This window comes from Salvia hispanica, chromosome 1 (assembly GCF_023119035.1).
Source record: "Salvia hispanica cultivar TCC Black 2014 chromosome 1, UniMelb_Shisp_WGS_1.0, whole genome shotgun sequence".
In the NCBI taxonomy this organism is placed as follows: Eukaryota; Viridiplantae; Streptophyta; class Magnoliopsida; order Lamiales; family Lamiaceae; genus Salvia; species Salvia hispanica.
This window is the reverse complement of record NC_062965.1, coordinates 26,899,144-26,912,348: the sequence shown is the minus strand read 5'-3', so window position 1 is coordinate 26,912,348 and position 13,205 is coordinate 26,899,144.

The window sequence follows — 13,205 nt, the reverse complement described above, 5'->3', positions numbered from 1 at the left end:
AATCTGGATGATATGGTACATGACCTAGTCAGCTCTCAACAACACATGGAGAACAATATGCATGCAAACAATGATGTGGTACACAAAATTCAAGATGCACAACAAGAGCAGAAGTCTGCCATGGATATGTTGGCCAAACAAATGTCGCAATTAGCCACTTCGTTGAATGAGACGAGGGGACACGAGGGAAGGATACCAGCTTCAGTGAAACCACCTGACCGGGCAAACATCAGTCAGATTACTTTGAGGTCAGGACGGGGCTATGAGGGTCTAGTAATGAAAGATGATGAGAGTGTACCTCCTATGACAAGCAAGGAAGATGAGAAACCGACCACTGATCCAGAGGATACAGAGATTGAGGAGATTGAGGAGATAAGGAATACCAGGGTAGAAGATGGCTGATACATTCTTCTTAGACCCAGAGCCTGAAGTGGAGATTGAGGAAGCAAGGAAAGAAGTCGGAGAATTTTCAGCTGGGGGTTCAGTAGGAACGTTGAAGCGCATGAAGTCATTTCCTCACCGAGGGGAAGCTAAGAAAAAGAAGGATGACACGGAAGACTTCATGGAAATTTTTGGCAAGTTGGAGATCAATCTGTCGTTCCTACAAGCTCTGAAGCTTCCTACTTTCAGCAAATTCATCAAGGAGTTCATAGCTGGAAAAACCAAACCCGACGGGAAGATAGTAATTGGAGAAAATGTGTCGGCTGTGATACAGAAAATGAGAATGCCATCAAAATGCACAGACCCAGGTATGTCCACTTTGCCCATTTCTTTGGGTGACATTAAAATTGAGCATGCAATGTGTGATCTAGGAGCCTCAATAAATGTGTTACCACTTTCGATATATAAGAATTTGATAGGGGTAAGTTTGGTTGATACGAAAGTAGTAATTCAGTTAGCCGATAGAACATACATTTCACCCGAGGGTGTGCTGGAAAATGTAATAGTTAAAGTGCATGATTTCATGTACCCAGCCGATTTTCATGTGATCAAATGAGTGATTATGAATCTGCTAAGTCTAGTGGAGTGCTTTTGGGAAGACCGTTTCTGCGCACCGCTAAGGCTATAATTGATGTGTTTGATGGAACCATATGCCTAGACTATCATGGGGAGAAATACACCTTTAGCAGTGATGAAGCCATGAAAAAACCACTGGATGTCGAAAATTTGCATGCTATCGATGTTATTAACCCCCTGGTCCAAGAATATTTGAGACCGAATTGATGCATGAACAGTTTAACGATTCGGAGCTGAGTCACTCTATTGACAAAGAGGTAGCAGGGTGGTGTGAAACCCTATTAACTCGGAACCTGACAGACGAGCAGATCAATGAAGCGATCATGGCATTCTGCCACCAACCACTGTCATTCGAATCGACGGGGTGTGTTCAAGTGAGGAGCCCAGACGAGGAAACTGATTTGGGAGAAATGGCAACCAGGAGCCTAGAGCTGCCCAAGGTTTACCGAACCGGCGGTTAAAACCGAAACCGTAACCGGCGGTTACGGTTCCGAACCGAAACCGCGAAAAATATGCCAAACCGAAACCGTGAATTTTAGAACCGTGGTTCGGTTCAGGTTCCAAATTTTCCGAACCGAAACCGCGACCGAACCGCCGGTTCCGGACGGTTCCGAACCGGCGGTTTCACGGTTCCGAACCGCCAACGCAATGATAAATTTAAACATAGTTAATCCTTATATTAAAACTATACTCCATTAAATAAAACATTGCTGAATGATCCGGTTTATGAGTTTTAGACTCTTATATAAATAATTTTCATTTTTAGATTTGGTAATATCCATAGAAACAATAATGTGGGACAAAATTTTGTAGCAAAAATAACTTTATAATACTATTTGGTAAAATTGGATGGTAATTTGAAAAACATAAGATAAAAGATAATAAAATAAAAATAACTAAATTACAAGATGGAGTCTATGTTGTATGGTTTATGGTAATAACTTTATAATACTATTTCCGATTTTATTAATTAACATATTTTTTTACGTATGGAATCTATTGAGTATGGATAATTATATTTATCCAACATTTTTTAATAAACTTAGAAGAATTGATTATTTAAATAAAGTATAATAAATTAACATTGGTTAATGTTGTAGTCTTCAAAATTGATTAGTTGAGTCTTCAAAATTGATTGGTTGACGGTGGGCGATGGCTGCACTATTCAAAATTGATTGCACAAAACACCATTTCTTTTATTTTTATTTATTTATTTATATATTCTTAAATTTTGATTTTAAATTCAAATTGGATCTCATTTCTCTCTATTTTTATCTATATTAAATACTCCTCTCTATCCTTACTTACACTCACCTCATTTTAGTGTTAACAAGAATTTCTCTCTTCAATCTTTCAATTTAAACTATCCATTTCCTTGTTCCAATTTATTTTATAATTTCAAACTATATGGCAAAAAAAAATTAATGGAAAAAACCGTGAAACCGCGAAACCGAACCTAAACCGCTACGAACCGTCCAAAAACCGGCGGTTCCAAACCGAAACCGAAACCGCCGGTTTTCGAACCGAAACCGAAACCATGAAACAGCCTCACGGTTCGGTTCCGGTTCCATATTTTCCAAAACCGGAACTGGCGGTTTCGAACCGAAACCGCCGGTTCATGAACCGTGGGCAGGTCTACAGGAGCCTGGAGAAAAATCCCCTGCCCCAGGAGCCATCACACCAAAGAAGGAGTTGAAGATATTGCCCGAGAGCCTAAAGTATGCCTACCTTGGGGAAGATGAAACATTTCCAGTGATAATCAATAGCCACTTGACAGCAGAGCAGGAGAATGATCTATTGGAAGTAATCCGAAGAAACAAGAAGGTCATATGATGGACTCTCTTAGACCTGGTGGGAATCAGCCCTGACCTTTGTATGCATCACATCAGACTGGAAGAAGGGGCAAAGGCTCATAGAGACCCACAGCATAAGCTGAACCCAAACATGAGGGAGGAAGTTCTGAAGGAAGTCCTGAAGTTGCTATCCTTGGGTATTATTTACTCCATTCCAGACAGTGAATGGGTCAGCCCAGTTCACATGGTGCCAAAGAAGTCAGGAATACAAGTGATAGAGAACGATAAGAATGAGTTGGTGCCTACTCGATTGGTGACTGGATGGAGGATGTGCATTGACTACCGGAAGCTTAATGAAGCCACCAGGAAGGACCATTTTCCTTTACCCTTCATTGACCAGATGTTGGAAAGATTGGCTGGAAAGCAATACTTTTGCTTCCTAGACGGATACAGTGGATACTTCCAGATATATGTGGATCCTGAAGATCAGGAGAAGACAACTTTTACCTGTCCATTTGGTACGTATGCATATCGGAGAATGCCATTTGGTTTGTGCAATGCACCTGGCACCTTCTAGCGTTGCATGATGAGTATTTTCTCAGATTTGTTGGATGTATGTATTGAGATCTTCATGGATGACTTCACTGTGTATGGGAATTCTTTTGATACCTGTCTGGCTAACCTTGACCTGGTACTCAGAAGATGCCAAGAAAAGAATTTGGTTCTGAACTTTGAGAAGTGTCATTTCATGGTACCCGGGGGAATAATCCTAGGTCATGTGGTCTCGGAGAGAGGTATCCAAGTGGATAAGAAATTACCCTACCCTACAAATCAGAAAGAAATTAGGGGATTCCTGGGTCATGCAGGGTTTTATAGAAGATTCATCAAGGATTTCGCAAAAATTGCCCAGCCACTCACGCATCTCTTGCACAATGATGTGGAATTTGTCTTTGATGAAGGCTGCAAGAAGACTTTCCAATTGTTAAAGGATAGACTTGTCTCTGCCCCAATAATCAGAGCACCGGATTGGAACCACCCCTTTGAGGTGATGTGCGATGCGAGTGATTTTGCGGTAGGAGCGGTCCGAGGTCAGAAGATCGACGGGAAAAGTTATGTCATTTTCTATGCCTCGAAGACCCTCAACCAGGCTCATAAGAACTATGATACCACAGAGAAGGAGATGTTGGTCGTGGTATACTCGTTTATCTCTGGAAGATATGCTCAGACCAAGTAATTCGACGATGCATTCCAGAGTGGGAACAGAGGGATGTGCTCAACCATTGTCACGCCCTGGCGTGTGGAGTTCATTTTGGACCCAAGAAAACTGCCAGAAAGGTCTTGGACAACGGATTCTATTGGCCAATCCTGAACAAGGATTCTTTCGAATTCTGTCAAGTTTGCGAAAGATGTCAACAAACAGGAGGGATTTTAAGGAGAGATGAGATGCCTCAAGTGCCAATAATAGTTTTTGAAATTTTTGACGTCTGGGGAATGGATTTCATGGGACCGTTCCCATCTTCTTATGGTAACACTTACGTCCTGGTTGTAGTGGATTATTTATCCAAATGGATAGAGGCAAAGGCTACACCCACCTGTGAATCAAAGGAAGTAGCTAAATTTCTGAAGGCAAATATTTTCAACAGGTATGGGGTACCCAGAGCTATTATCTCAGACCGGGAACGCATTTCTGCAACCGTACCATAGAGGCATTGATGAGGAAATACGGTGTGCATCATCGGCTGTCTATACCATATCACCCTCAGTTGAATGGTCAAGCTGAAATCTTGAACAGAGAAATCAAGAGCATTCTGGAGAAAACGGTGAATACCACAAGGAAGGATTGGAGCAAGCGCCTCGATGATGCTCTCTGGGCTTATAGGACTGCTTATAAGACAACAATTAGGATGTCACCTTACAGATTGGTATTCGGGAAAATGTGCCACCTGCCCGTGGAAGTGGAACATAAGGCATATTGGGCCATAAAGGAGATGAATATGAAAGTGCCGGCCTGTGAAGAAGAAAGGAAGCTGCAACTACAAGAACTGGAGGAGCTAAGGCTAGAGGCATTTGACTCAGCAATGTGGTATAAGGAAAGAACGATGCTTTGGCATGATAAGAACCTCCGGGTCAAGGAACTACGAGTAGGGCAGAAAGTACTTCTTTTTCAATCCCGGCTCAAGCTGATGCTTGGGAAGTTGAAATCCAAATGGATAGGACCATACACCATCGTTGACCTTCGAACAAATGAAGTAGTGGAAATCCAAGGAAGCGCCCCAAATTCTGTCCCTTTCCTAGTCAATGGACACAGGGTGAAGGTATATAAAGATAATGCGGATCTGCATGTGGTGGAAGAAGTGCCACTGCATACATCCGCTATTATTTCCTAATAGGTCAGGCAAATGACTATTCTCAATGAACTCCTAGGTCAGGTAAAATGGGAAACAAAAGTTTATCTGTACACTGACCTAGGGAATATTGAGAATATTCGTTTGCAAGTGTAAATAGTTTAAGTGCTTTCTAATATGAGAAAAATCCTAACAAAGAAAAAAAATTTAATCTTCCAAAAATATTTTCAAAACACCAAACTCTTCGGGGAAATTGTTTTGTCACTCATACTCCTAGACCCGAGAATTTGGTGTTTCACCTTTGTTTTTTTTTATAGAATTTTGAGTTGCTAGGGGGAGGAAGAAATTTCACAAGTGAGAATTTAGAGGGAAGACGGTTACAATTCAAAATTCAAAATCCGCTTTTCTAGGGGGCATACGGTTGCTTACATCACCACGCAATCATTCGCCTGCCCACCCTGAAAAGCCCATCACCTTTACTCTTCCCTTTTCACATCAAACATTCAACCGAATTTTCTCTCTCTACTCTCACAATTCTCTCTAACTTTCCCCAATTTCTCCCAAACCCTAACCCAAATTTTACCCTAGTTTTTGCGAGTGTTGTGCAGGAAGAAACCATGGAGAAGGCACAGGATCCTAATGCGAGGAAGGAGGACCCCTCCACCAAACCACCGTCCAGCGATTCTTCCAAACAGCCGCTGGTTCTGACGGCCTTTCCAGTCCTCGATATACGCTCGGAGTGGCGCCCAACTCCCGTTCCAGAACCCCTTACCGTCGGAAATCATAAGGAGGAGGCATTCTTGAAGGAGTTGGAGGAGAAATTTGGCAGTAAAGATGAGGCCATGAGAATCTTTTCCCGCTTTTCAGCGATCCGCCAACAACCGCAGATGATTCTTGACGAATCGACGGCCCAACCACCTATTCCACAATCAGAGGGAGCCCTAACCCTAGATCGAGGACATGTAGAGACTGGGCCGAGCCCAGACGTCGGAGAACAGGGAAAAGGTGGTGGCAGACCTGAAGAGGAGAGCGTCAGCGGTTTTGCGGACTAGATTGATAGGATGGCGGTGGTCCATTGGAGATTGTAGATCTGGACGAGGTGCCAGAATGCTCACCAGTAAAATGTACGAAGTTCAAGAGGAAGATGAGAAGGAGTCTGTTGGATGAGGTGGACGAAGGCGAACAATCCAGGGGATCAGGATTCCTTGCCCCAGGGGTGGGAAGCGTACAGGAAGAAGAGACTCCTGGGTCTGAAGGAGAGGTAGATGCTTCTGAGGAGCGCCGGAAAGCCATGGAGCGCAAAAGACAGGGTAAGAAGGTGGCTTCTCCTAAGTCCAGGAAATCGCAGCGAATCTCCTCGATCAGGGAGGAAGCACTGACGCCGCCCCGTGCACCATCTAAACTTCCTGGACCTAGTAATGCTGAGAGTGAGTCAGAGGAAGAGTCTGAAGAAGAAGAAGTGCCAAATTTTGAGCGGACAAAGATCTGGTTAACGAGAAAACTACTGACGTCCACCGCGAAATTTGATGACCCCAAGCGAGCCTAAACATACAAGGACAAGAGTGCAGTGGGCAAGTTGGCCAAGTCAGGGAAGCGCTTTGATCTGAAGGTTTAAGGTTCTGGAGTACATCAAGTCAGAAGAGGAATTCATGTCCTACATCAAGGACATTGGCTTCGAATGGTTGTTAAACCATAGTGATCAGGAGGTACCGCTCATAGCAGCGAGAGAATTCTTCTCGACGTTCAAGCTTAAGGCAACCACTGACCAGGATGTAGATGCGATCTCCTTCCGCCTTTTCAACATAGAGCACGAGATGAGCATTAGGGAATGGTCGCTGCGGATGGGACTGTTCACAACTGCTGAAGATGATGAAGGAATCTAGAATGAACGGATGTTTGGACCGCCAAAGCATACCCCGGGATTCACACCTTAGACCGCATGGGAGTCCATCACGCATGGAAGGAGTGGAAAATTCAAGACGAGTGTTTCGAGAGGCCTACACATCACAAACCATCTTTTAAGATTTGCGCAGGAGTTTATTGGCTACAATTTGATGGGAACCGCGAGCTCTGCCCTCACCACTACCGAGTTATACTTCACATGGTAAATGGCTAAACGTATTAAAGTCCACCTGGGTTACTGGTTAGCACAAGCCTGCCATCAGATGGCCGCGAACCCCTCCCGTCACATGTACACTTGTCATTTGCTGGGTGCCTACATCAAACGCAACTATATCCTGAAGTTCGGAAAGGCGGAACAAAAAGTGACAATGTGTGAGCCACCAGAGGTGTTTAGTCTGGACTATTTCTTTAACAAGGGGCTGTTGTACATGGAGGGAGAAGAGGTCTGCTTCTACGATGTGGGGGAAAATGTGGACAGAGTGAAGCGTGAACCGAACCTGATGGAGGAGGTGGCGACTGTGGCATGGAAGAACTGCGGAAAGAGATGGTTGTGATGAGAGAAGACATCGGGGGAGTCAAGAAGGAGCTGCAAGAAATTAAGGGGAGCCTGGATGTCCTAGCCGAACGGTCATCTACTCAAAATGATAGGATGGCCGATGCGGTCAGGATTATGAAGAAAATGGCACAGTGGTTGGAGGACAAGTTCTCCCAGACCCAGCAAAAGCTGCCCCCTGGACCTAGCAAAACGATCAGGTAGCCCGGTCAGGGAAGCTCATCGCTTTAGCAACTCCCTCCCCCATCAAAGCCATTGGTAGCCCCCCATGCATCTCCAGCCCTTGTGTCTATGTTTGCAAAGAAACCCTTGTCGAAAACCCCTGTGATATTTGAGGAGGAAGCGCCGGCATCGCCGGCAAAGAAGAAGTTGAAAGTGAACCGCCCCAACGTACCACCCAGGTCTGGCTCCCAAGGGAGCCAGACTCAGAACTGAAACCCCCTATTGACCAAGTAAATTTTATTTTCAGTCGTTTAGTTTTATTTTATATGTTTATGTTTTATTTGTGCTGAGCATGTATAGTTTTGTTCTGTGTGTTCTCCCACTTAGCCCAATCTTTGGTCTAAGTGTGAGAAGTTTTATTTAAATAAGCATGATGTTTTTCTGTTATAATGTGTGTTCTCCCACTTACCCCAATCTTTGGTCTAAGTGTGAGAAGTTTATGTATATATTCAGCATGATGTTTCCTGTTTTGTGTCTTTGTTTTCTCCCACTTAGCTCGTTGTACGGTCTAAGTGTGAGAAGTTTTCTTGTGTTTTGTTTTGATTGTGTGCACCAACTCCCTTATTCCCCCCCTTCACTAGGATAGCTTGGAGACAAGCTGGAGTGAAGTGGGAGGGGGTGGGAGAGTTAGTGCAGTGTGTGCTCAGCATGTGTAAGAGTCCCTAGGTCTAGGAGTTAGTTTTTTTAGGTTATGTGTTTTAAGCATGAATTAGTAAGGGTAATAAGGCAAGATTCCCTTAGGGAGAGTAATTGAAAATATGATGCACTACAACTTGAGGCCTCTTTCCTTAATAAGCTAAAATCGGTTTGGAAGAAGTGAGGAAGATAGAAGATGCCTTAGCGGACCTAGTTGTAAAGCCCCGTAATATCAGTGAGTTATAAGCCTTAACATTGAGTGCTAACAATTTAAAAAGGGGACTGCCACCTAAAGCTTAGGGAGAAGAATATAGAAGGGAGAATAGGAGAAGAAAAAAGAAAAAAATATATATCTGGAGGAATAAATATGTCATATTTTGGAGGTATAAGCTGGATGAAGTCCAGGAGAAAAAAAGAGAGAAGGAAATAAGAAAGGAGGTTAGAAGGAGAAATTCTCATAACCCGAAGCATCGGTGGCAAAAAATAACTTAGAGCGCTTGAACCTAACATCCCTGGTGAGGAATGAGTGATCGAGCGAATCCAACAATTGGTAAAGCTAAAGGCTATCTGGACAAGCTGACAAAACGATTAGGTGGAAGAAGGGAATGGGAGGATTTGGAGAGTGTAGACTATTGGATTGACCTTAAACATGTGGGGACGGATGCTTAAAAATCTGAACTAATTCATGCCTATATGTTTTGTTCTTCTTAAGTTTTCTTTTTATGTCAGTAGAGTGTCTAGGTCTAGGAGTTTTTAGGAGTCGGTCAAATAATAACCATGCATTGAAATTCGCCTTATTTCTCTATTTCTTGTCTTTATACTTGAGGACAAGTATGATTTAAGTGTGAACAGTTTGATAAGGCTAATTTCATGCATTGGTTATGGGGATAAATTTTGCGATTTCCTGGGTCTAACAAGATTTTATAAGCCAGGTGTGTAGAGAAACCGCCAGCCCCAGGAAAAAAGGAGACGATTACCTGGAGGAAGAAGTTGGCGGGAGAAGTGAGCAGATGAGGGAAGAGTTGCTAGACAAAGGAGCATCCAAACGGAGGGCAAAATGGGAATCACCAAGAATAGTCTAGAAGCTCTACCCATTATAAATAAGAGCACGCGTTCAACATGAAGCAAACCTTTTTCTCAACATCAGCTCTTGGCTCCGTTTTCTCATTTTCTCTACACACATTCTTAGCGGGAATCATCTTCGGGGTTCACGGTTCTAATTCAGTTGTGGTGCAACACCGTCTCCACGAAGGCGAAGAAACAATTTTTTATTTGCTTTCTGTTTACATTTCAGATTTCCCGAGTCTTCATTGTTCGAAGCTCGGTCGTGTTTTGCTAAGTTCTTGTCGAATACTGCTTACTTTTTATGGGATTTACGTTTCTATCTTGTTTTATGCTATCTTTACATTTTCTTTTGCTTTCAATGCTTGTTGATGTTTGATCTGATGTTGGAGTTTGAATTGCACGGAGGATTGTAGTTGAGTGGTTGGAATTGTTTGGATCTGCGAAGATTAGAGATGGAAATGGTGTTGGATTGTTGTGGATGGCTTGGATCCGGAGTGGATGAAGCATCCGATGTCTGGATCTGTTCACATATGCATGGTTGTGATATTTAGATTCTGTTTATTGTTTACCTCGTCTAGTAATCGTAGATCTGCTTTAGTTTCAGTAGTTCTTTGTGTTAATCGGTTTAATTTCGTTTTCCCTGTTTCGATCCTTGCTCGCTCTGTTTTTAATCTGTAATTTCAGAATAAAAGTTAGAGAAGATGATGTCGTTGTTAGTAAGTCCTTTAATTGGTTAATCTGCAGCTTTTTCCGTCGTACTATGTCGTTTAGGGAAATGGTCCCCACGTTTCGTTTTTCCTTGTCTAGGCTAGTTTAGGAAGTCGTTTACCAAGTCCAGTAGTTGTTTCAAACACTTTTTGGTTATTATGCATGTTATGATGTCTCTGCCTAGATCTAGCTGTTAGGATAGAGCATTTCATTTCCCAAGTCTTTGAATTAAATCTCATCCCTGAAAATTGCGTGGCAGTAGCCAAAAATAGTGTCCAGATCTTTTAGCATGTTTACTTACGCATCTATCTTTGTGGATTCGATCCCTACTTCCGTTTACTAACATTTTTAGCATAGCGGGTTGAGGGTTTTGAAAAGCTAAGGAAGTGATTGTGTGCCCAACGACAGGTAACCCAAAGATTCTCTGAGTTCCTAGACCCGGTGTCTAGTGGATTCTCTGGATCGGGAGATTTTTGATTCAAACACACTTCGCTGACTTAACGCTCTTCAATCCCAGCTATCCTTCTTCTCCATCTTGAGCCTTTTCTCTGGCATGCATCCTGGTCAGTATTGCACCCTTCTAGCGCTCTTTTCACCTGCGTCGTCCGAGCCATCTCCTACTGACTTGGATCCCTTTATCCTGCACACTTAAGCAACTGTTTTGCAGATAATACATGCAAACCACGACATACTGACCAGTAACCAAGGCTTAGAATACGACTTATCAAACTGCTCACACTTACCACATGCTTGTCCTCAAGCGTGAAGACAAACAAAAAGAAATAAGTCGAATTCGAGCCTGGTTACTCCCCCTGACCGACTCTACCTAAACTAGACACAAGACTTTAGACTTTGACGCAAAGGAAAAAAAAAATAACGACACACACATAAACACATAAAAAAACAAAACATATAGAACAAGCTCTATTTTCAACCATCCCTCCCTTTGGGATCTGGTGCAATCTGGCCTTAGATAGCCTTGAACTTCCGCCGCCCCCATTTTCCTTCCCAGTCAGTACATCTGCTTGTCAAGATAACCCAACTGTAGGCCAAACACTGGATTCACTCAGTCACACATTCCTCATAGGGGATGTTAGGACTGTTTTTCTCTCAATGCTAGACCACAAACGCTTTGGACTCAGATCTCACGTGTAGCTCCTGAAGGTCTTTAAGGCTTGTAACGGGGCTATTGGTTTGTAATGTTTGGGGTGGAGGTTCCTAAGGCTCTAAGGTTCGAAAACTAACTACTTTATTTGATTTGGGGGAACTGTGTGCATTTAGGCTTCTGGCTAGTGCTTCTCTTTGGCTGGACAATTTCTGATATTGGCCTCCAATTGATCAGTGGCTTCCTTATGGCTTTGTCACCCTTATTCCTTATTTCTCCCCCTTTTTTTTTGTGGTCAAGTCTTTTCGACCATTTTCTTCGATTTTTTTCTGTGGCTTCGCCACCCTTATTCATTCTTATTTTTTGGACCTGGAATTTTCCGGGTCAATTTTCTCCTTTTCCTTTGATTTCCTCTCCTTTAGCTGGTTCTTCTTGTATGTCCTCCTTGCCAGTTGTCTTCTTGCCTTATGCCTTGTACACACATAGTCCCAGTGGCTGGTGGGTTATTTCGGGGTGTAGATTAGATTAGAAAATGGAGTTCTAAGGGTAGTTTTTTTTTTTTTTTTTTTTTTTTTTTTTTTTTTTTTTTTTTTTTTTGCGATAAAAAAGTGGGTTTCCTACTGCCTTCAGGGTTTGCTACACGCGGTCACCTTGCCCTAGACATCATGTGGCGGCCACTCTTCTTTTTTATCATTTTTAGTGGAAAGTAGTTCCACTTTAGGCTTCTGACTCACCGTTTAAGAGGGCTTTCGTGTCTGACCTAAAGGATGGGTTTTTTCCTTCATACTTGCATCATCTATACTGACTAGGAGCTACTGGGGAGGGGGGGGTTTCTGTTTTCCAGCATGCCTTATCTCCCTCAGTTCCCCTCACCGTCAGTTTGAGGCAGTTGAGTTTTAAGCCCATTCATAAAAACACACATAAATCCTAGACCTAAACAAATCCTAAAGACACTAGCATGCAGCTGACTCAATTAACACATATATACATGTCATACTGGCCATTTGCTCCCCCCTCTCTCTTCACAAGTGTCTGCCCCAGATACGGGCTGTGAAGTGAAAAATGGGAATGACTAGTATGACAGACACACATTTATAACAAAACACATACTATATCTAAAAGCTCCTCACACTTAGACTATGCAATAGGCTAAGTGGGAGAGTTTTAGATATATACATAGATTCAACAAAATAAAACAAAATATGACAAACATGAGACATAAACATATAAACTCCTCACACTTAGACAACGCAGTAGGCTAAGTGTGAGTTAGCATGCATATGATAGAAACATATAACATAAACACATGCGCCAAAGTAGCAAACCTTTTACTTCTCACACTTAGACTATTGAATAGGCTAAGTGTTGTGAATGGTAGTGTTTGGGGTGGTTATTTGGAGGGGGGTGGTTGTCGAGAGCGGTTGTTTTGGGTGAGAGAATGCAGGTAAGGGTTTGTAAAGTAAAGGGAGATAGACGGTTGGGGTCTTTATAGAGTGGTGGGTGGTTAAGGGTTTTGACCGGTTATAGGCAGTTCCAGGCTGCGAAGCTTCGGAAGAGAGGCGGTTGGGCGTTCTCGCTGCTGATTGGACGTCGCCTGTCAAGTCTCTACCACACACAACCTCCCAGTCACTGTCCTCGCCTGCAAAGCTGCACCACACACCAAAATTCAAACCTCTACTTAATATTTCCCCCTAAATTAACTAAAAATGGAAATAAAGTTAAAAGGACACCTAAAAATAATCCAGAGTTTCATCAATTGGGTATTCTTATGGTCATTACATACTCCAAATTAATATCTAAGGTCCGAAAATATTTTTGGGATTTTTAATATTTTCCTACTTGCTTCTATTAGAATTAAA